The 21,060-nt window shown below is 45.7% G+C and overlaps 1 protein-coding gene across 1 annotated transcript in view; it reads left to right on the top strand.

Annotated features, from left to right (window-relative positions):
* The first annotated feature begins 1,120 nt into the window (after positions 1-1,120).
* Positions 1,121-21,060, top strand: part of LOC148538562 (putative G protein-coupled receptor 34) — a 38,031-nt gene continuing 18,091 nt past the window's right edge. The window contains exon 1 of the mRNA XM_088452582.1: positions 1,121-1,340. The gene's annotated coding sequence lies outside the window, so the exon portion shown is untranslated. The remainder of the gene's footprint in view (positions 1,341-21,060) is intronic.

The raw sequence follows: 21,060 nt of genomic DNA, 5'->3' as shown, positions 1-21,060 counted from the left end.
AGAGAATATTCACATTCACATTCATGGGCCATTCACATCAGTCCCTGCCCCAGTGGAGCTTACAATCCATGCTCACACATTTACACACTAGGGTTAATTTTGTTGGGAGCCAATTAGCCTACCAGTATATTGTTGGAGTGTGGGAGGAAACCGTAGTACCCGGATGAAACCCACGCAAACACAGGGAGAATATACAAACTCCACACAGTTAGGTCCGTGGTGGGAAACGAACCCACGACCTCAGTGCTGTGAGGCAGTAATGCTAACCTTTACACCATTACTTGAACTTGTTTGGGTCCAATTCCCCTTGGGAATATATCAGAGCATCCGTCTGTGACAAGCTTATCCATTCGCAAAAGAAACCTTTCTATGAATGTAGCGGCTTATTCACAGGTGAATATTTGGTATTCAGTGTATATAGAGAAGATTAAAGATACCGTTTGATGTACGCATCCCTATTGATTTGCGGTGAGTCTGGAGATGCAGACGAAATATTGAGAAAAAGGAAATTTATTATATGGATGTATCACTGCTTTTCTCTATTATCTGTTGAAAAATATTGGAAATCTACTACAGAGTAAGTCAAGGGTCCTCTCCATAAATTGATCCTAACAGCGCTTGTGAACCACACAGGCTCCCTGGGTCAAAGTTCTGCCTAGTGTACACCAACGGGAGGTCCGACCGGGCCCTTAACACCCTAAAACCTGACCAGGATACAAATGGAACACCTTGCGTTGGTATCCTATCAATCGGTGCAGGTGTGTCTGAATGCATAACCGTACAGAAAACAGACCAATGAATTTTATATATAAGATTTGTTGCTTTTTGTCGCATTGTCACTATGTGGTCTAATAGCTTACATTTTTCATACTAAATAACTATGTAAGATTTGGCAGCTTTACCTCGAGAGCTGTGGAAGATATTCGTCAAACAAACTTCTTCTTTTATATATACAGTATAGTAGATTACAATGGCTAGACAATATGTAGGAAGTTACCGCAACTTTCATAACTGATACAAGTGAAATACAGTAAGCACATTCAGTATCACTATGATTACGTTGTTACATTAGAGATGTGCAGTGAGTGTCACTCTTCAGTGCAGCACAGGGCAGATCCCATCTAGCATCCTCTCATTGTTACCCAAGACAGGACTGAGTGTGTGGCTCAGACAGAGGAGACACCTTCCTATCAGTGCTACAGTACATGGGAACCAGAGCAGAGAGCCAGGAGACCTCAGACAGAGGAGAGCAGGTGATGAGGGGGATTCCCAGCCAAGTCCTCCAGTGAGCACAGAGGGAGGATGTCACTGTGACCAGCAGTCTGTCATGAGCTTCAGTGGTGAGTAAATGTGTTCACTTGTTTTGCTGGCTTACACTGTAACTATTTGCTTTGTACTTTATCTGAGTGCAATATGCATTTCCAAGTTAAGCTCTATGGAGTCAGCGATGTAATATAGATAAACAATAATAAGTGTAGTTATTGTTAGATATAATAGTTTGAATTGACTTTTCCCTACTTAAGTTATTCCTGCTTGGCAGCTAGTGATGAGATTGTAGCATAGAATTCTATGGACTGCGGTTGCAGATTTCAGTGACAACAGTGTGCTCACTGGGGGGTCTTTCTCATCACATATGTGAGATACTGGGAAAAAAGCAGATTGCTGAGTGTTTAGAGCTGTTACAGGTTGGGTTGGATAACACAGCTGTTGTGGAGTGAGTGGCATTATCTTCTGTTCAGCACAGTCCTACATAATGTTATAAGGATATTGGGCAAAATAAATCCCACTCCCAAATATAAGATCAGGAAGTTGTATAACCTGTATTATGTATGTTTCATTACTATTTTTTGAATTACATCTTTAGTTCTACTTTGTCTAAGTAATGCAACTTGAAATGTAACACAATACACACAGACTGAGGAGGTGGGGAGGCATGACAAAAGGGAACTGATAGAGAGGTACACCTGATCAAGCCTTCTAAAGAGAATGGATGAAGATGTTGCATTCTTTATAATGCAGCAGCTGCGATGCTCTTGCAAAGCTGTTATGTGATCCATTGGGAAGTGAGAGTGGGACTCAGACACTGTAGATGCTTTCTGAGGATTAGGAGACTACTTACCAGTACTAAATAGTGTTGACGCCAAGGATCAAACATTTCTCCAAGCGTCTTGGGCTATGGTTAATGGGCAGGTCCATCATACATGTGTTATACTTCCCTACTTCCTGACACACAATAAGGATGACAACTGTGAGTCCTACTGAACATCTTATACCATCTAATCATTATCTTACAAAAACACAGCCAGAGCACCAAGCTGCTAGGTTTCATTTTACTTTGGATACCTGATAAAGTGTGTGGTACCGCTGGATTGCCATAGGTGGACACTAAAAGGCAAGGGGTGGCTGTGGGGCACTGGAGCCGCATAACTTGTGGATGGCGTGTAGCAAAGCCCGGGCAATGTGGGTAAAGAGTGGTAGACTGTGGGGCTCAGGAAGAGAGACCTTGCACCAGAGAGTGGAGAGAAAGTAAGATTAGAGTCAGACGGGAGACATCAGGTAGGATATGAACAAGGATGGGGCTCAGTGCTAGAGAGTGAGACGGAGGAGAGTTTGAGAAGAGAAGTTATTTGCTGTTGGTGTATAGAAGCAAAAGAGCAGCGCCGGAGGAAGGCTTATCACTGCTCTGTGCCAGCCCCGCTCCAAGGGGCCTATTCAGCATCACTTATTTTTAACAAAAGCAGGTGAAAATGCACATTTTCACCTGTAATTGTAAAAATTAAGTTATCGGGCCATTCATCATGAAGGTAAAGCAGGAGATATCACAGATATCTCCTGCTTACCTTTCTCTCCCAGAATGGCCCGCTGTCCCCATACACTAGTATGGGGACAGAATTCGTCAAGCTCTGAAAATATTATTTTTCCGGAGTTTGATTGCGATAGCATTCGTCATCCTCAGATGGCGTTTGCTACTGCTACCCGAGTTGAAAATAGGTATCATTTCCGATACCTCCGCCACTGTCCGGCTCCTTCCGCCGGACGTTGGGGCTCTTGTGAGCATGCGTGACCTGTAGGTCACGCATGCGCACTGCTCTCACGAGCAGTGAAAAGATTCACTGCTCCAAAAGGAGCAATGAAGCCGCTTGCTGGGACAGCTGATTTTTGGATCAGCTGTCTCAGCGCCGGAACAATGATGAATTTCCCAGGCATCCGCGGCAAGTCAGTGTGTTATTTATTGGAGTCCATTCAGACCTCGATAATTAACATCTTGAATAGGCTCCCAAGTATGTGACATCATATAAGGGAGCGTAGCCAACGTCAGGAGATTATGTACAGCTGCCTGGATGCTCCGGGTGGATCTCCATACTGCAGGTTGCGAACCTGGAGCGTCCTTTGGATGCTCTGAGTACCTCTGCAGCAGTGTAACTCTCTGCAGGGTGCCATTTCAGGGACCCTGCTAGCCAAAAGCAGGGGCCATGGAGCAGTGGTGGTTCCGCCCCCGAGCCTTGTGCCCTGGGCTATGGCATTGCTTGCACACCCATCCCTGTGGCCCTGCGCAAGACTGAATGCGGGAAAGTGTTTAACCTGCCAGCAGTGTTGTAAAACTTAATAAATGCAGCAACAATTTCATCAATAGGTATAGTAAATGCAAAAATATTTTGTGTGCGTCCCTCGACAGTTTAATAAAACCTGTTAATTGCCCCTTTAATCAAAATTTTAAATAATTTGTTTTGAGTAACGGGCTCAATGGGTGGATGAAATGCTGAAATAACTTTAGGGAACCAAGTGTGTGGCAGCCCGAAAATGTTTGGAAATCACTGATCTTACCTAAAACCCTAAAAAGTGCCCGAGTGATGCTCACCTATGCCAAAATACAATTACAATCCAATACTATATACAAATATGTCTCTATATAATATTTCCATTTAGTGCAATATCTTACTTTCAGTATGTACAGTCATCTACAAGAAAAACCACAAGCTAGGTTAGCCGCATGATCTTATATTTTGTTTGCAGACTAGGGGGTAAATTTATCAAAGGTCGATTTTGCATTTTGAGTGATTTGAGGTGCGATTTTCATTCGATTTGTATTCGATTTTGCTTTTGGGTATTTACTAAAGGCCAAATCGAATGTAAAATTGAATTTCAAATCAAATTTTTAGTCAAATCGGCCTCAAATCGACAATCGGGAAAAACATTGGTACTTTTACATAGCCCAACACACAAAACCCTTATTTACTATCATTCGATTTGAAATCGACCTCAAAATCGGACTTCAAATTGAACTTCAAATCACCAAATGAATAGAACTGCTTCATGCTTTCGATTTGAGCATGAGCAGGTCGGATTGACAGATACATGCAGACATCAGTGAGATGCCTGCATGTATCTGAATGTAAAAAGTAAATAAAGAGTTAAAACTTAAAAAAAAATGACGTGAGGTCCCCCCCCAAAACAGAACCAGCCCCGGACTGTTCAAACCCAGGTCTGGTTGACTAACTACAGGGAAAAAATTACGTAGGGTCTCCCTGTACTCAGTACAACCAGCACTGGGCCATGGGAACCAGCGATAAAAAAATGGTTGGTTCTTCTTTAGATGCCACCATTGGTCGCTCTTTCGAAACATGCGCCAGCCCTATGGCAGGTGCAGTTTATCCGTACGAATATGGCCTCCTATGTGGCTGGTTGAACATCTCTGTACAGGCTGTAACCGCTTTCATTGAAACTCCTGCGACACTCCAATAACACTCCCATAAGACGGACCATCTTGTGTCTGCTTAGCCGCCTCCCTGTCTCCACCCAGGAATGCCCAAAAGCATCAATGTTCAGAAAGTTCTGCTGGATAATTAATCTGCGGCTCTGATCGCAAGCGCGAAACAACGATGGTAGGACCCATCGATGGTAAGACCCATCGATAGTAAGACATTGCTTAGTTTTTTTAATCATCGATGGTACACCATCGATTGGAGACACACTGGGCCTGATTCAGACCCGGTCGCAAGCGCTGAGTGATCGATGGTGCGCATGCACGAGACCCGGATAGTGACGGGCAATCCGTCGCTCCGGGTCTCGTACCAAAGGGGGCGTGCTGTCGATGTTGAGTGACAGCACGCCCCCCTTTGGTGGGTGGGCCGGGGGAGAGGCTGCCCAAACGGAGGCGTTCCCACGAGTGATGTCAGTGGGAGAGATTTCGGCTCTGTTAGAGCCGAAATCTCTCTGGGACTTGCGGCAACGAGACCCTACCACAAGAGTCTCGTCGCAAGCCCGATGGTCGCAATGGTCAGACGTCAGGGCTCTTGTACGCATGCATGACCTATCGCTCACGCATGCGCACTACCGTCACTGCTCCAAGCCGCTGGCGGGACAGCTGATTTTCCGCATCAGCTGTAACCGCGCCGAAGCACTGCTGAATTAGAATGTTAAGGACCCCGATAATTAACATCATGAATAGACCCTTTAGTCACTTATTTAATTGTAGTTGGTTTAAAGTCACATGTTAGTGTTTCTCTCTTGCTTTGTTTTAGTCTAGATTTAGTTAGTGGACCTCAGTTTTAATTTTAGTCTAATATTAGTCAATGTTTAGTCAGAATTTTTGCAAACAGTTTACTTATACTGTAATGGATTTTACTGTACAACTTTTCTCTAAAATTCCCTTAAGAACTTGAAGTCAGCATACCTTTAACTACAATTATCTGTTTAGTAATCTACAGCCATGGCCAAAAGTTTTGAGAATGACACAAATATTGGTTTTCACAAAGTTTGCTGCTTCAGTGTTTTTAGACCTTTTTGTCAGATGTTACTATGGTATACTGAGGTAAAATTACTAGCATTTCATAAGTGTCAAAGGCTTTTATTGACAACTACATTAAGTTTATGCAAGGAGTCAATATTTGCAGGGTTGACCCTGCTTTTTCAAGACCTCTGCAATTCTCCCTGGCATGCTGTCAATCAACTTCTGGGCCACATACTGACTGATGTTCACTCCGCAATCATCCTAGAATATTCCCCCTTCGTATATAAGTGAGCGGCCACCCAACCAGCAGTCAGCTGACTATTATTTTTTTTTGTGTGTCTTGTCCGTGTATCTCAAAAATTAGAGCCAATCTAGCATGTGCAATGGATCTGGCAAGCACTGGGACCACCGTATGCGCACAAGCCCGACTTCTAGGGGCAGCATCAGCTGCAGCACCTAGGAGCCGGGTAAGGCTAATGGTAAGACAGGGGCTTCCCACTAGAAGCTGCTCAGTTAATTGTGATACAGACTGGCAGTCCTACGGGGAGAAAACACCTCCCCCTGTGAGTGCCTGTGCTGTGTGTCATTGGGAGAGATGCACTATACCAACCAATCAGCTCCTGTCAGTTTACAGGCTGTGTTTTGAAAAATGACAGGAGCTGATTGGTTGGTACTTTATCACTCTGCAAGGGTTAGTGCATCTCCCCTACTAACAGGTAATGCTTTCCATGGGAAGTCACTGCCAGTATAGCCAGTGCACACGGACTGCATTGGGCTCACTGAAGGTGGTGGATTTTACTGGGGGATAAAATCTGCCACTGGTTAAAAGTAGAATACTGAGGATTTTAGTTTTGTTTCATAAGCATTTCCTGTATTTTGCTCTGCTAAATCTGATATGTTATCTCAGAGCATAATCATGGTGCAACTTCTCATTTGTTTATCTGAGATATGTCTTCTTTAGAAGAAAAAAGTGGTTAAAATTGTTCGTCGGTTGTGACCTGCTTCCTTCCTACAATAATGTAGTCAATGCATGGGTTTGTCCATAGGAAAACTAATTGAGGTAGCTTTCTAATGTTTCTGGGTAAAGATGCACATTGACAATCTTGAAAGCCTCTGTTCTCAATGGACAGCTTATACAGGGACAGAAAAACACTAGGACCCTGATTCAGAGCCGCTCGCTGCTGGCGGGCGCTTGTTCTGAATTTGGGCGTTTTTTAATTATTTTATTTTTTCTCCGGCCGCTCGCAAAGCTGTGGGAGACCACCCACAGCTTGTGCGAGAGGCCAGGAGACCATCGCGATTATCGCGACCATCGGGCTTGCGACGATACCCTGGGGTAGGGTTTAGCTGCCACAAGCCCGAGTGGACTTCTTGCTCTAATAGAGCAGGACATCCACTACTGACATCACTAGTGATGCCAGTCAGCCCTCCTACAAACACCAGGCGTTCCTAAGGGAACGCCTGCGTTTGTCCGGCCACCCCCCCCTACCCGCCCACAAAACGGGGCGAGCTGTCAATCAACATCAACAGCCGCCCTGTCTTGTTGCGAGCCCCGTAGCGACTGAACTTCAGTCGCTCAGCTGGGCGCGTGCACACTGCACGCAGCGCATGCGCAGTGGGCAATCATCGGGCTGCTTGCGAGCGGCTCTGAATCGGGCCCTAGATCCACATGAAGTTCTGCAGATGGGGTGAGCATTTTCTAGTAAATGGGTAGAAGTGGATTTGTTTATGCATGGAGTACCAATTTGCCAGTATCCTGTCAGCTGAGGTCCCTTGAAATCTAATTTGATCACAGTGTATCTCTTTTTAACAGAAATAATACACATTTATATTTTATCATAATTTAATTGAAAAAAATGAATTTAAATTCCCTGAACCATTTTTTGTTGCAGTTTAAAGCTGGGCACACATTGGAGCTCATTCAGAGCCGCTCGCAAGCGCTGTGCTCTCACAAGCGACTCGATGATTGTGCACTGCGCATGCGCCACGTCCGGCGTGCGCGAGCCCCGCTGAGCGACTGAAGGTCAGTCACTACGGGGCTCACAACAAAACGGGGTGGCTGTCGATGGTGAGTGACAGCTCGCCCCGTTTTGTGGGCGGGTAGGGGGGGTGGCTGCACAGACGCAGGCGTTCCCTTAGGAATGCTTGGCGTTTGTTGGGCGGTCCAACTGACATCACTAGTGATGTCAGTAGTGGATGTCCTGCTCTGTTAGAGCAGGAAGTCCACTCAGCCTTGCGGCAGCTAGACCCTACCCCAGGGTCTCGTCGCAAGGCCGATGGTCGCGATTATCACAATGGTCTCCTGGCCGCTCGCACAAGCTGTGGGTGGTCACCCACAGCTTTGCGAGTGGCCAGAGACCAAAAAAAAAACCCACTCCCACAAGCCCTGCGAGCGACCGCCTGCAGCGCGCGGCTTTGAATCAGGGCCATTATGTGATGTGACCCGCAGGCACGTGCTATCAGGCATACACACTATACGATCCGCATCAGAATGATATATTGTGCGATATAGCTTATAGTGTGTCCCTGGTTTATCTCCTAGTTTTTGTCCATGTGTGTAACTACCATAGGTGCAAGGGGGCAGCTGCTATGGATGTGGATTAACAGAGAGACAGTAAAAAGGTAGACAATGTCTAGATACCATAGACACCAGATGATACAGTCAGGAGGTTGACTGGGACAAAAGGTCGACAGGGACAAAATATTGACACACAAAGGCCGACCATGTAGGAATGTCGACAGGTACAAATGGTCGCTGTGGTCAACTGGTCGACACAAAAATGATCGACACATTATTTAAAAAAAATTTTTGCCATACTCTTCACCCTAACCCTCCCCTTGGTGCCTAACACTAACCGTCGGGGTAGGTGCCTGACATTAACTGTCCCTTCTAGTGCCTAACCCTAACCCTCCAGTAAGTGCCTAACCCTCCCTCCTGGTGCCTAACCCTAACCATCGGGGTAGGTGCCTGACACTAACAGTCACCTTCTAGTGCCTAACCCTAACCCTCCAGTAAGTGCCTAACCCTCCCTCCTGGTGCCTAACCCTAACCCTCCATAAGTACCTAACCGTCGGGGTAGGTGCCTAGCCCTTATCCTCTGGTAAGTGCCTAACCAACCAAAAAAAAATCACGTGTTGACCATTTTCAGGTCAACCTTTTGACCATGTTGACCATTTGTACATGTCGACCTTCTTACATGTCGACCTTTTATGTGTCGACCTTTTGTCCCAGTTGTCTACCATCTGGTGTCTATCTAGACATTGTCAACCTTTTTACTGTCTATTTATAGTCCGGCCCCCAGCTGCTTTAGGGTCCCAGAGCTGAGGGGGGCCCATCTTCCTTGTCAATATTATTGTTATATACATTTTTCACCATTGGTTGGGGCATAAGGGCATTTACAAACTTTTGCTTTGGGGCCTTCAAATTCCTAGTTACGCCCCTGTTTTTTTCCTTTTATTTGAAAAAGAAAATTGAAACCTCAGTTGCATTAACCTCTTAATTATTATTATCCATGACAAGTGTGCCTGCCCTCAGCACGCAGTGCCATACAGGACTATCCTTTTGAATCACAATTGCTGGAACATCTGAATAAAACATGTTTCTTTGTTTTTTTCTGTCCTGACATATTGTATTGTATTTGCTCAGTGGTGTTTGCTAATTCAGTTACCACGGTTGTGGCTTTACATGTACTTGTAAATGTGATGCAGCTGTTTTCTGGAAAGTCTTGTAAAATAATTTTCCCATAGTAGACCCTATGTCGGTGGGTAGGAACGTAGAATCTGATCAGCATAGCTTTCTTTGCTGCAGGATACCCCGAAGGCAATGACATTGTGCTTTTTATTGTAAAATAAATATCTACCCTGCTGCAGGGACACTTTTCTCTTCAGTTAGACAAACACTAACTTATGTTTACCGGATAAGTTTTATGTTGTACACCTGCTCCGAGGTGTAAAGTGAAATCGGACCCAAATAAAAAAAAAACATGCATTGGAGAATTCAGCACATCCACATTTACCAAACAGCAGTAACCAGCAACAGTCTAACCAGCAGTAGCCACCAGCAGAGGAAGAATGACCAAGCTCCGGAAGAGACTATCCTCCTAGACTACCCTCCAACCCCCTTCCTCACCATCTGCATACCAGAAAAAAAAACTCTGCTGACCAGGAGACCATAAATGCACCTTATGCCACTCCGTTATACCCTTTTTACACCAAGCTAAAAATCCCAGGTTGATGCGCATCAACCCAGGATTTTTGTCGGTGTAAATGGATCCACCCAGGTCCAGGGACCCGGAGATCCAACTCTGGTATTTTGCAGGTTTGGCAACAGGTCATTCCCGAGTCACCCTGCAGTGTAAACGGCGCAATCCGGGTCTCAATGACCGGATCGCATCGCAAGTTCCGGTTCTGATCTGGATTGGAACCTTGTTCCAACCTCTAGGTCAGACCCGGAACTTTGGTATAAAAAGCAGTATTAGAAAGCATTTCAATATTTCTTCTCACTAAACAAAATTGATTAGAACATGCTAAAAGCTGCATCCCAGCAGACAGTGTAATTTTCAAATGCAAAGCACAATATAACATTTGCGTTGCAGGCTCACAATTGTGCACAATAAAATATGGTACTTACTACTCGAAACTGTCATTAAGGGGCATACATGCCTACTCTCCCAGAAGTCGCGGGAGGCTTCCGATTTTTCGGGTAACCCACCGCACCCCCAGAAGAGTAGGCATATCTCCTGCCCACTTCCTAGTGGGAGATTTTATGGGAAATTTTTGGGTCTGGGGGTAGGGGCGGGGCTAAAATGCAGAGAATTGCTTTATTTAAGCCCGCCCCCTGCTCGAGGACCCGCAAATTGAGGCATTTTCCCGTTGGTGGGGAGGGGCCTAATGACTTATACAGTTCGGCCCCGCACCATGAAGATGTCACAGAATCTCCTCTCCGGGACTTCTTCCGGGGAGGGGATTTAGAATGTTGGCCAGGGGCGGAACTAGAGTGTTCTTTTAGGAGGGGGTGATTTATTTAATTTTTTGTTGGTCACATGAATTATTCATAATTATATATGTTTACGTAATTCACTCTGCTTACATATACAATGCTAAATGCATCGATCCAAATTTATAAACTGACAGTATACAGTAGGGAGCAATGATGACAGCAGAGGTGACTGGCACACTGCAGGGCACCCAGACATTGGCATCTTCCCTCCAGCCCCGTGCACCAGACCCTGCTGAAAGTAATAACAAGAAGACACCATTAGCCAGGTGCCAGGCCCGGTAGGTTCTCAGATCTGTGGTCACTTACCTAGGTTACAGTACATGCTGTAAGGTGTACAGAGAAAGGGTGTAGTGTGGCCAGGAGGAAAGAGAGGACAAAATAATGCCTGCTGCTGTCTGTTACTACATGCCCATCTCTTCTAACTGCAGCTGAGCAGCTCGGAGCTACTTGAATGGAGTTTTCAGCATCCCCCGCACTTCCCTGGCTCATACATAAGGTGTGTGCCCTAGACCTGACCTAGGCTGGGAGCTGGCTGCACTGGACAATTCAGGAACAACTTTCCTCATACTGCAGCTCTCTCAGGCACCCGACTCCCCCCCCTCCAAGTACAGTGCACGGCTCCCTTCAGAGCTGAATGAGGACGTACAGCCAAGAGGAAGGGGAGTGATGGACCTTAACGTCTTCAGTGCAGGTGAGGATACCAAGACAAATGTTCAAGAGAGGACTGTGCTGTGGGGCGGTTGCTCCAATCCCCCCCCCCCCCCCTTGGATCCGCCACTGATGTCGGCAAGTATGTTATGGAGTCTATTCATCAGGGCCGTAGCTAGGATAGTGCGGCCAGTGCCATCGCACAGGGCACCACAGGTCAGGGGGCGCTGTTTGGGCCTGTCAAATTTCTGTTTATTATCATTCTTGCTTGTAGCTTCCTCTTACTTCATCACCAGCATCTCCTGGCCTCTCCTATCTCTTTCCTGGCCCTTCCCCATGAAGCCATGGCCCTTTTTTGGGTGCATTATGTCCCTTTGAAAAATGAGAGGGGCACCAATGCTGTAGTTACGCTCTGGGCACAGGGCACCAAAAAGTCTAGTTACGGCTCTGCTATTCATCATCACTTAATTTCTACAAAAGCAGGTGAAAATTAAAATTGTCACCTTCTTTTGTATAAATTAAGTGTCAGGGCCATTCAATATAAAGGTAATGCAGGAGATATCACAGATATCTCCTGCTTCCCTTTCTCTCCCAATGTGGCCCACTGTCCCACACTGGTACAAGGACCTAAATTCATCAAGTTTGCTCCCACAACCCCCGAATCTCATTGGCAAACGCACAAATTCTGGAAGGGGGTTTCCAAACGCTTGATTTTAGAGCAAATTTGTCCAGTAGCAATCGCAATAGCGATCTGTAATGAATCAGGCCCTATATCTTTTCCCGGTAGTTCAGGGGAAATCGTTCACGGCATCGAATCATTTGCAAGTTGTCTAATGTGTAGGGGATTTTACAGTTCTGTAGGAATGTTTAGGGCCTTGTTTGTAAAATAAATAGATACTATTTACTTCCTGGAAAGCTGAGCATTGAGTGAATACTCTAGACCAGTGGTTCCCAAACTGTGCGCCGTGGGACCCTGGGGTGCCTTGAGACACTTGCAGGGGTGCCTCAGGTTGGTGGTCCAGCAGCAAATCAAATTATTTATGGTCAATGTAATGTAAATATGTGGACAAACAGAAGTGCAAACTAGTCCACCACCACATAACTGAACCTAACCATGACAGGTAAACACAATTCACTTCACTTTATTAGTTTACTATTTTTTTTCTGAATATCTAATAAGGATACTGGATTTCTACCTCTATACGCACCTACCTATACCTTCTAAAACCTGCCTATAAACCTCTAAAATTGATGCTATTTGCGTATGCAGTCATACAGTAAAATAAAGACTTTAGACCTTGAACATGTGTTTCCAAAGCACAAAGTATTATTCAAGTAAAGTACAGTCAGTTACACGCTGTGATCTAAGTACAATTTAGCGCAAAGAATTATACAGACCCAAGATACAGTCATACATACACACGCTCTGGACCAGATACCGGCATCAGCAAGAAACCTCCGTCAATCAGCAAGAAGACTCCAAACTGGGGTCACAACACACACATTTATACCCTTACAGAAATAGACAAGACAATAGAGAGGTTTGTTGCTGATCCCATTGGTTCCCCATCGTGGTGCATTTGTTACAGGGCATTTAACAGGTTGATTCAAATGGACACAGAACAGCCTCTAACAGCTTGCTGCCTCCGTTTTCCCGCCTCATGCAAATCTTGGCTGTTGGTTTTACAATGTACATTCTGGTGCTTTAAGTCTCTGCGGTCCATAAGTTGCGAATGCATGTTGCGATCTCCACACCGATTATACCGGGAAGCTGGTGAGAGAGTGCAGATCAGTGTAATACCAAACACGGCTTACTTATCACGTATTAAACCTTAGATACCAAAATAGCCTTTATTTCACAGCATTTGTAATAAATGAATAAAACTTGGATCTTTTACTTTGTAGCTATGGAACCTTTTGTGTAAGTGTGCATTATGTAAGTATTAAGGATATGGGAAAAACGCCAGTTAACTTCGGGCAGATGCGTGTGCACTAAGCTAATGAATAGCGTTTTCATACTGGGCCTTATGCATTCGCTAATATGCAACATGTTAACAGCGCAACTATGTGTATTAATGTGTGTATGAGGTATGGTGAAAGATGCGATCGCCTAATGCTAATAATAGCAACGCCATATGTACTTAAGTGTGAGTTTAGCTAAAATGGCGCTGAGCGGCCATTCGCAAAATGGCGTCTTGCCGATCTCATTTCCAAAATGGTGTCTTGCGGCCATTCGCAAGATGGCGTCTTTTCGATCTTATTTTAAGCTGATCTTGTCTTAGCCAATTATCCAGCTTCGACACTAAATAAAAAACTTTTGGCCCTGGGGTGGCGTGAAAACAATACTGATACTCTAGGGTGCCGTGATTTTAAAAAGTTTGGGAACCACTCAGTGGCATCACTTACCTTACTTGTACCTGGTGCGGTGGTCAGTCCCGGGATCCATGTTCTTGTGCGTGCGCGGGTGAAAGGGGGCGTGGCTTCTTCCCACGAAGCCATGACCACTCGTGGGTACACTCTTGGGGACGTGGACGCATGTCACACCCCCCGTCCTCACCATTCAATGGGCAGGGGAGAGGCTAGGCTGCCTGTAGCTGCTGTGCTGCTCTGCTGAGTAATCCCGGGTCAGCGCAGCAGCAACTGCTGGACAGCCAACAGCCCCTGCCTCTCTCACTGCAGTGTGACTGGCTGCTCGGTGACACCATCCGAGGGGGTGATACCAAAATAGCAGAGCAGCTCTGCTATTTTGGTGTCACCCCCTTGGATGGTGTCACCAGGTGTGGCCCGCACCTGCCTTGTGACTCCAGTGGAACCACTGCTCTAGACCTCCCTCCCACAAACCAGCCCTAACATTAATTTAATAGAACAAACATTTAAATGGAAGGCTGTGATATAGCATTTATATGTAAGTAGACCTGTTTCCCCGCTACTGGTTCCATCATTAAATCATAACATCAAGACCCCCAAGTTCCCCACTGTGGCATGCTGTCGGTGGCAGAATCTTGTGTCTGCCTCTTGGTGTGGTGATAGAGCAGCGAAGTCTCAGCTGGTAATGAGGGGGAATTCGGAGCTGACAGAGAGGAGTTAGGAGAAGGGAAGGATGAAGGAGGAGGAATGGATCGTGTGCTGGTGCTAGGGGAAATAGAGAGGCCACCAGGAAGTTAGTCCATTGACGGGGAGCCCATTCATGGTTTTTTTTTTACCATCAGAGGAAAACCATTGATGGTTAAATGTGGGCAATACGGAAAACAGATGGGCTTTTTACCATCTCACCTCCCTGATCATTGGTAAAACCATTGCCTATTTGCAGGGCTGCCAACAGCTCTGCTGGGCCCAGGTACAGGGAGGGGGCGTGACCAACAGGGGAGGTGTGGACAGACCCCCTCCTTACAAAAAAAAAAATCAATATGTTTGGCATAGGAGAGCAGGTGTCCGGGGGTGGGGGCACACTCACTCCCCCCTCCTGCATGTAACGGAGGGAGAGAGAGGACTGACTGCTGCTGCAACAGCCTCTCTCCCTAGCCCAACACACAGCGTTTGCAGCAGTCATTCCTCTCTCTCCCTACATGAACTTAAAAGTGGTAGTTGGGGCAGGGAGTGTGCTGCTGGACCCAGGGATGTATCTATAATGAGCTTAGGGTGTGCGGTCCAGGGGGTCCCGCACCGAACACCCTGCACCCATAATATATTTACCTCTCCGGAGTCCCACGTCGGCGTGGGGGTCCGGTGCTGTAAAAAAAAGTCTGGAAAATGGCTGCAGCGGCTATTTTACCATCGTTTGCGCATGCGCAGTACAGGGAAAATGGCCGCCATGGCCATTTTCCCGATGACCTGTGCATGCGTTTTAGACTCAGGGCACACTCTAGTGCCAAGAATGTATAACTCCGGAGCTGGCCACGCACAGCTCAGAGCGCTGCCGGCTGCCGAACGGAGAGGAGGGGGCTCATGACAGAGACTGCACACGGCCCCCCTCCTCACTAGAAACGTCCCTGGCTGGACCTGTGTTTTATGTAAATACCAAGTGAAAGCCCCATTCACCAAATACATGGGGCACCAAGCAACCTTCTACCAAGGAAGACACTTTTTATGTGTCTGTTGCTCACCTGAAATCACTAGGTAAAGACATGCACATTTATGGCACCACCCAAGCTAAGTTTACCCATGCAAATGGAGTGCCATTTTTATCAGGAGACCTGCAGCTACTTAGATGTATAACAGTTCCTTCTGTTCTGTCTTTAATTCAGTACATAAAAGAAAAAAATGTGCTACAGTATTTCTCGCTACTGTGTCACCAGCTGGAACCTATTTTGCACCCCATTCTTGGATTAGAATGGTAAATGATCCCACCTTTGAAGCTTTATGTTGTCTAGTTTCCTAAATACTATGGGTTGGAGGGGTTGATTAATAGTAAATTTAATTAAAGTTTTTGATTCCGTAGCAAATTTATGAATGATGAGGCGAAAAAATATGAAATCATTCACATCAGTCCTTGCCCCAGAAGAATCCTTGAATGCTATGCCTGCTGCTGCTGCTGCTGCTCCTAGGAGTGGATCTTCATCCCAGTAGCATACTTGCCTACCTTTGTTGTCTCTTCCCTAGGAGATGCCTGGGGAAGAGAAGCAGGTGGGTTGCGACAGGGCCTGGCAGGTGCGTCATTAAGCCCCACCCCCTATGTGATAAATTACCGCTAATTTCAATAGGGGCCGTGGCTAAATTATGCGATTCATGAAGAATTGCGTCATTAGGCCCTGCCCCTTACACGGGGACCCGCTATCACCACGGAAATTCTCCCCATTCTGCCCACTTCACTAGGAAGTGGGTAGAATGCGGGAGAAGTGCCTACCCTTCCGGAGGTGCGGGAGGTTACCCGAAAAACCAGGAGCCTCCCGCAAATTCCGGGAGGGTAGGCATGTATGCCCAGTAGTAGTTTAAAAGAAACAATTGACTGTTAAACAATTCTTTGCAAGGAGGAGCAAGTATGACAGCAGTCACCCAGTTGCACAGCGGATAACTGACACCATAACATCTATGCTGGTATTAGATGTGCGTCCAATATCCGCCAATAATGCAGTGGGTTTTAGACAGTTAATTGAGGTCCTGAGTCCCCGCTTCCAAATCCCATCTAGGTACCACTTCACTAGAAAAGCATTTTCAAGCCTGAACAGGGATGTAAGAAAAAATTAATTGGTGTCCTCCAAAATGCCATTGTACCCACTGTCTACTTAACCACAGATATGTGGACAAGCGGAACAGAGCAAACACAAGATTTCATGACTGTAACAGCCCACTGGGTGGGTGTATTACCTTCAGTGGCACCAGCAGCAGCAGCATCTAAGAAACAGCAGCTCATTCAGAGGCAGGCTACTCTGTGTATCACCGCTTTCACTAGGAGGCATACCGCTACAACCTTTCAGAAAAACTCAAGTGATTTCAAAATGGCTTACCCCGCTTGGACTCAGGATTTGTAATTTCTGACAATGCCACCAATACTTTGAGAGCATTACAGCTGGGTGAATTCCAACATGTCCTATGTTTTTGTCACGCAATCAACTTGGTAGTGCAATTAAAAAAAAAAAAAATGACGAATGGGTCTGAATGAGCTCCACAGATCTGAAGAGATGCAAAGAGCTGTTGTAAGCAAATTGTCAGCTCAAGCAGCACGTGATGCAGTGATGGCTCCTCCTTCAGTTTCTCCAGCAAGTGGGGCTGCCAAGGAATAACTAAACTTTCCGAAAAGACCCACTGGTGATGCAGGTGAGTCAACACAACCAAGTTCTGACATCTGGTCGGGTCTAAAAGAATTGCCTACGATTAAATTAATGATACCTCTTCCGTGACTCCATACTGATACGGTCACCATTCATAGAATGGTTGATGACTATTTTTAATGAAAGAGTCCATATAGGCTTGTCAGACAGTCCGTTTGACTACTAGCAGGAAATAAAGGCAATTTGGAGGCCCTTGCACAAACTGGCTTTGCTTTACTAGACCTGCCAACCCTCCAGTGTGTACTCTCAGAGTTTTCAGCACAGACGGGAACCTTATCAGCAATCGGCATAGGAGGCTACTTTCTCAAAATGTGGAAAATATGATGTTCCTCAAATGAACTACAAATTCCATGAGGAAGACCTTTGCTGCCAATTATATCCAAAAATTACAGAAGCACCTGTAATGTTGGATTCCAGCAGGGACAAATTAATATTGTATGAAGAAAGATGATATAGACACAGATGAGGGTGAGGAATCAGATGATGGCGACCACATCTTGCCTCTGTAAAGCCAGTTTGTGCATGTAGAGATCATTGCCAGCAATGTCAGCTGCCCATTCGTAGCTTGTCTTCTGGGAGCCCACACAAACCAATCGCTTCATGATTGAGGATATTGTTGATGAAGGTGTTGGTGGTGAAGATGGCAGGTGCTTGGATCTAGCAGAGAGAAGGGAGCTAGCTTATGCTTGCCTGCTTGTTTGTACTTTTTTAGTCTATACAAAAAGCAGAAATGTCCTGCAAAGGACAATGAAAATTATTGAGGTAAGTCGAAACCAACTTATAGAAAATAAAACTTGAAAGAGGTATCTATTAGCTCAAGTTGGTGGTGCTCCCCTGGGTTAACAACAGTACATTGACATACTCAGGAAAAGGTTTGTTGCATCAAAGAGAATGCTACAAAGACAGAAAGAACCCTTCATGGGGGCACTGCTTATATATATTGAGTATCTAAGATATAGCCGATACGAGAAAATAAGAGACATATGCATGTTCTAAAATTCTACTTTTATTCTACTTTTTTAGCCAAAGTTTTTTGTAAAAACTATTTTGATGGATGCGCCGCATATGACGTAACAGGGAGGAGGTTCCTAGATGGTTAAAGTTCCTACCTCTACTTATTCTGGCTTTACAAAGGGTACAGATGGCTTGACAATTGTCTGGATTTGGGTAGAAATAATTCCAAACATAAGAAGTAGTGGATTTTTTTGTCTTATACCCAGACATAACAATGGGCTTTTCCTTATCATGAGCAACAACTATTTCTTCCACTGGTGCCTGATTTACACAAACAACATCCTCATCAACAACAGCATCATCATCACCAATATCCTTATTAGCGCCAGCTACACAAATATCCTCCTCATCCTGGTGCACTTCCACAGAAGCATCCTTGATTTCTATGTCAGCTTGTTCAATTGTGCTTAAATCATCATAAGAGGCAGAACCATCAGTCATAAATAAAGGCCTTAGCCTTTCATTGCCACTTCATGTGGTGAAAGGCATATTGCCAATGTTATGTCTTTCTGCAGCTAACTTTCCCTGTGATATTTTTTTCTTTACGACTGTAAAAAATTGCTTCTTTGATTTTAGATGCCCTGACTTATGCCCTATATGCCCTTGAGAATCGACTTTAGTAGATGATGTAGACAGACTAGTATCGTCACTGCTGGCACTGGCAGCAGCTCCAGCACTAGTATGTGGTTCCTGCTCTCCTCTCAACTGATCGTTCTCCATATCAACAAACACGAATGGAGTGGGGTACAGCACACACATCAATTTGTACACTGAGGTATCAATGACCTACAGTGTCACAATATTTTTTGTGAATAAGAAAAAAATAACACTGCGCTACCACTTACAGTGTCACAAGATTTTTTATGTTAAAACACCGTGCTACCACTTAGTGTCACAATATTTTTTATGAATAAGAAAAGAATAACACACTGCGCTATCACTTACAGTGTCACAAGATTTTTTATGAATGAGAAAAGAGTAACACTGCGCTACCACTTACAGTGTCATAAGATTTCTTATGATTAAAACACTGTGCTACAACTTACAGTGTTACAATATTTTTTTATGAATAAGAATAACCCATTGCGTTACGACTTATAATGTCACAATTCGGGGATGATAAACAGCGGTCTGGCCGGCAGTGTCACTGAACAATATTTTTTTTTACACTGGGGAAGAGCACCCCTGGACGAGGCAGCAGCCCTTTGATGAACAACACAGCACCCCTTTATGAACAACAAAGCACCCCTGTGGAGAGCGGACGGACCACCTGCAGAGTCTTAAATACGTGGATGACAAACTGCGGTCTGGCCGACAGTGTCATCGAACAATAATGGTGTAGCTAGCATGCCCAAAAAAAAGTGAAAAAAAAAAAGATTTTATTTTTTTATTTTTGGGGGAATGATTATTATTAATTTTAATCTTTTTTTTTTACACTGGGGAAGAGCACCCCTGGATTGACAGAGTACTCCTGGACAACACAGCACCCCTCTATGTCTGCAGCCCTAGCCCCTTGACTGACAGGACAAGGTGCACCCTTGAACAACTACAACACTCCAACCTTGAACAATAGAGAAGAACAGAGCCCCTTGATTGACAGGACAACAGTGACACAGCAGCACCCCCCACTCTATATACTGCAGCCCCAGCCCGACAACACTGCACCCTTGAACAACTAGTACACTGCACCCTTGAACAACTACTACACTGCACCCTTGAACAACAGAGTTGTTCGGGTGGGTCTGGTTCTCGGAGAACCGTACCGCTCATCTCTACTTGTTATATATGTACAAATTGTTAAGTACTGTTTTTATAGGTATAACTCTTTGAACAACTTTGGTACAGTATTGTTGGAATACAGTGCTTGATTCTGCATGCAGCCTCACTGCGATAGTATGCTAATTCATTGTGATCGCTTTCCTGCCGCAGCACAACATAAGAACACCCCCTTTGCCTTACACACATCCGTAGTCCTTAGCAAGAGTGGGAAACCATTGGTACCATCAAGCACCATCGCAGTCTCATGCACACTTGCACAAGCTCTGACCAGTGACGTAACTTCATCCCAGGTGCCCGGAGGCAAGATAAATGTTGGTGCCACCCCCTCCCCCCCAAATTAAAATATACCACCCCCCAGCACCTATGCCAGGCCCCTATGCAGTTCCTTTTATACAATGCCCCTAGTAGTAGTCACCCTATGCAGTGCCCTCAGTAGAGATCCCCCATGCAGTGCCCGCCTATGTAGTGCCCCCCAGTAATAGTCCCCCTATGCAGTGCCTCCAGTAGTGGTCCCCCTATGCAGTGTCCCCAGTAGTAAGGCCCCTGTAGTGCCCCCAATAGTAAGGCCCCTGTAGTAATGCTGCTGTAGTGCCCCATATGATGCCCCCAGTAGTAAGGCCCCCCTGAATGCCCCCAGTAGCAAGGCCGCTGTAATGCCCCCTGTAGTGCCCCCAGTAGTAAGCCCCCTGTAATAAGTCCCCTGTAATAAGCCCCCTGCAGTGCCCCCATAGTAAGCCCCCTGTAATTCCCCCTGTAGTAAGCCCCCTGTAATAAGCCCCCTGCAGTGCCTCCAGTAGTAAGCCCCCTGTAATGCCCCTGTAATAATTCCCCAGTAGTAAGCCCCCTGTAATGCCCCCATTAGTAAGCCCCGTGTAATGCCCCCTGTAGTAAGCCCCCTGTAATAAGCCCCCTGTAATAACTCCCTGTAGTGCCCCCCCCCGCGCGCACGCACGCACACACACATACATAAAATATAAAAATACTTACCTTAAACCCCACTCCAGTGTCTGCTGCCGTCCGTCCCCAGCGCTCGCTCCTCGGAACTATGGGAATGACATCATGATGCCACTCCCATAGTGCACTGCGGGACCCAGAAGCCGGAGCTCAGGAATGAGCTCCGT

This window comes from Taudactylus pleione, unplaced genomic scaffold (assembly GCF_031769625.1).
Source record: "Taudactylus pleione unplaced genomic scaffold, aTauple2 ptg000039l, whole genome shotgun sequence".
Lineage (NCBI taxonomy): Eukaryota > Metazoa > Chordata > Amphibia > Anura > Myobatrachidae > Taudactylus > Taudactylus pleione.
Note: the sequence above shows the minus strand (reverse complement) of the source record. Positions and strands in the feature narration are given on the sequence as shown.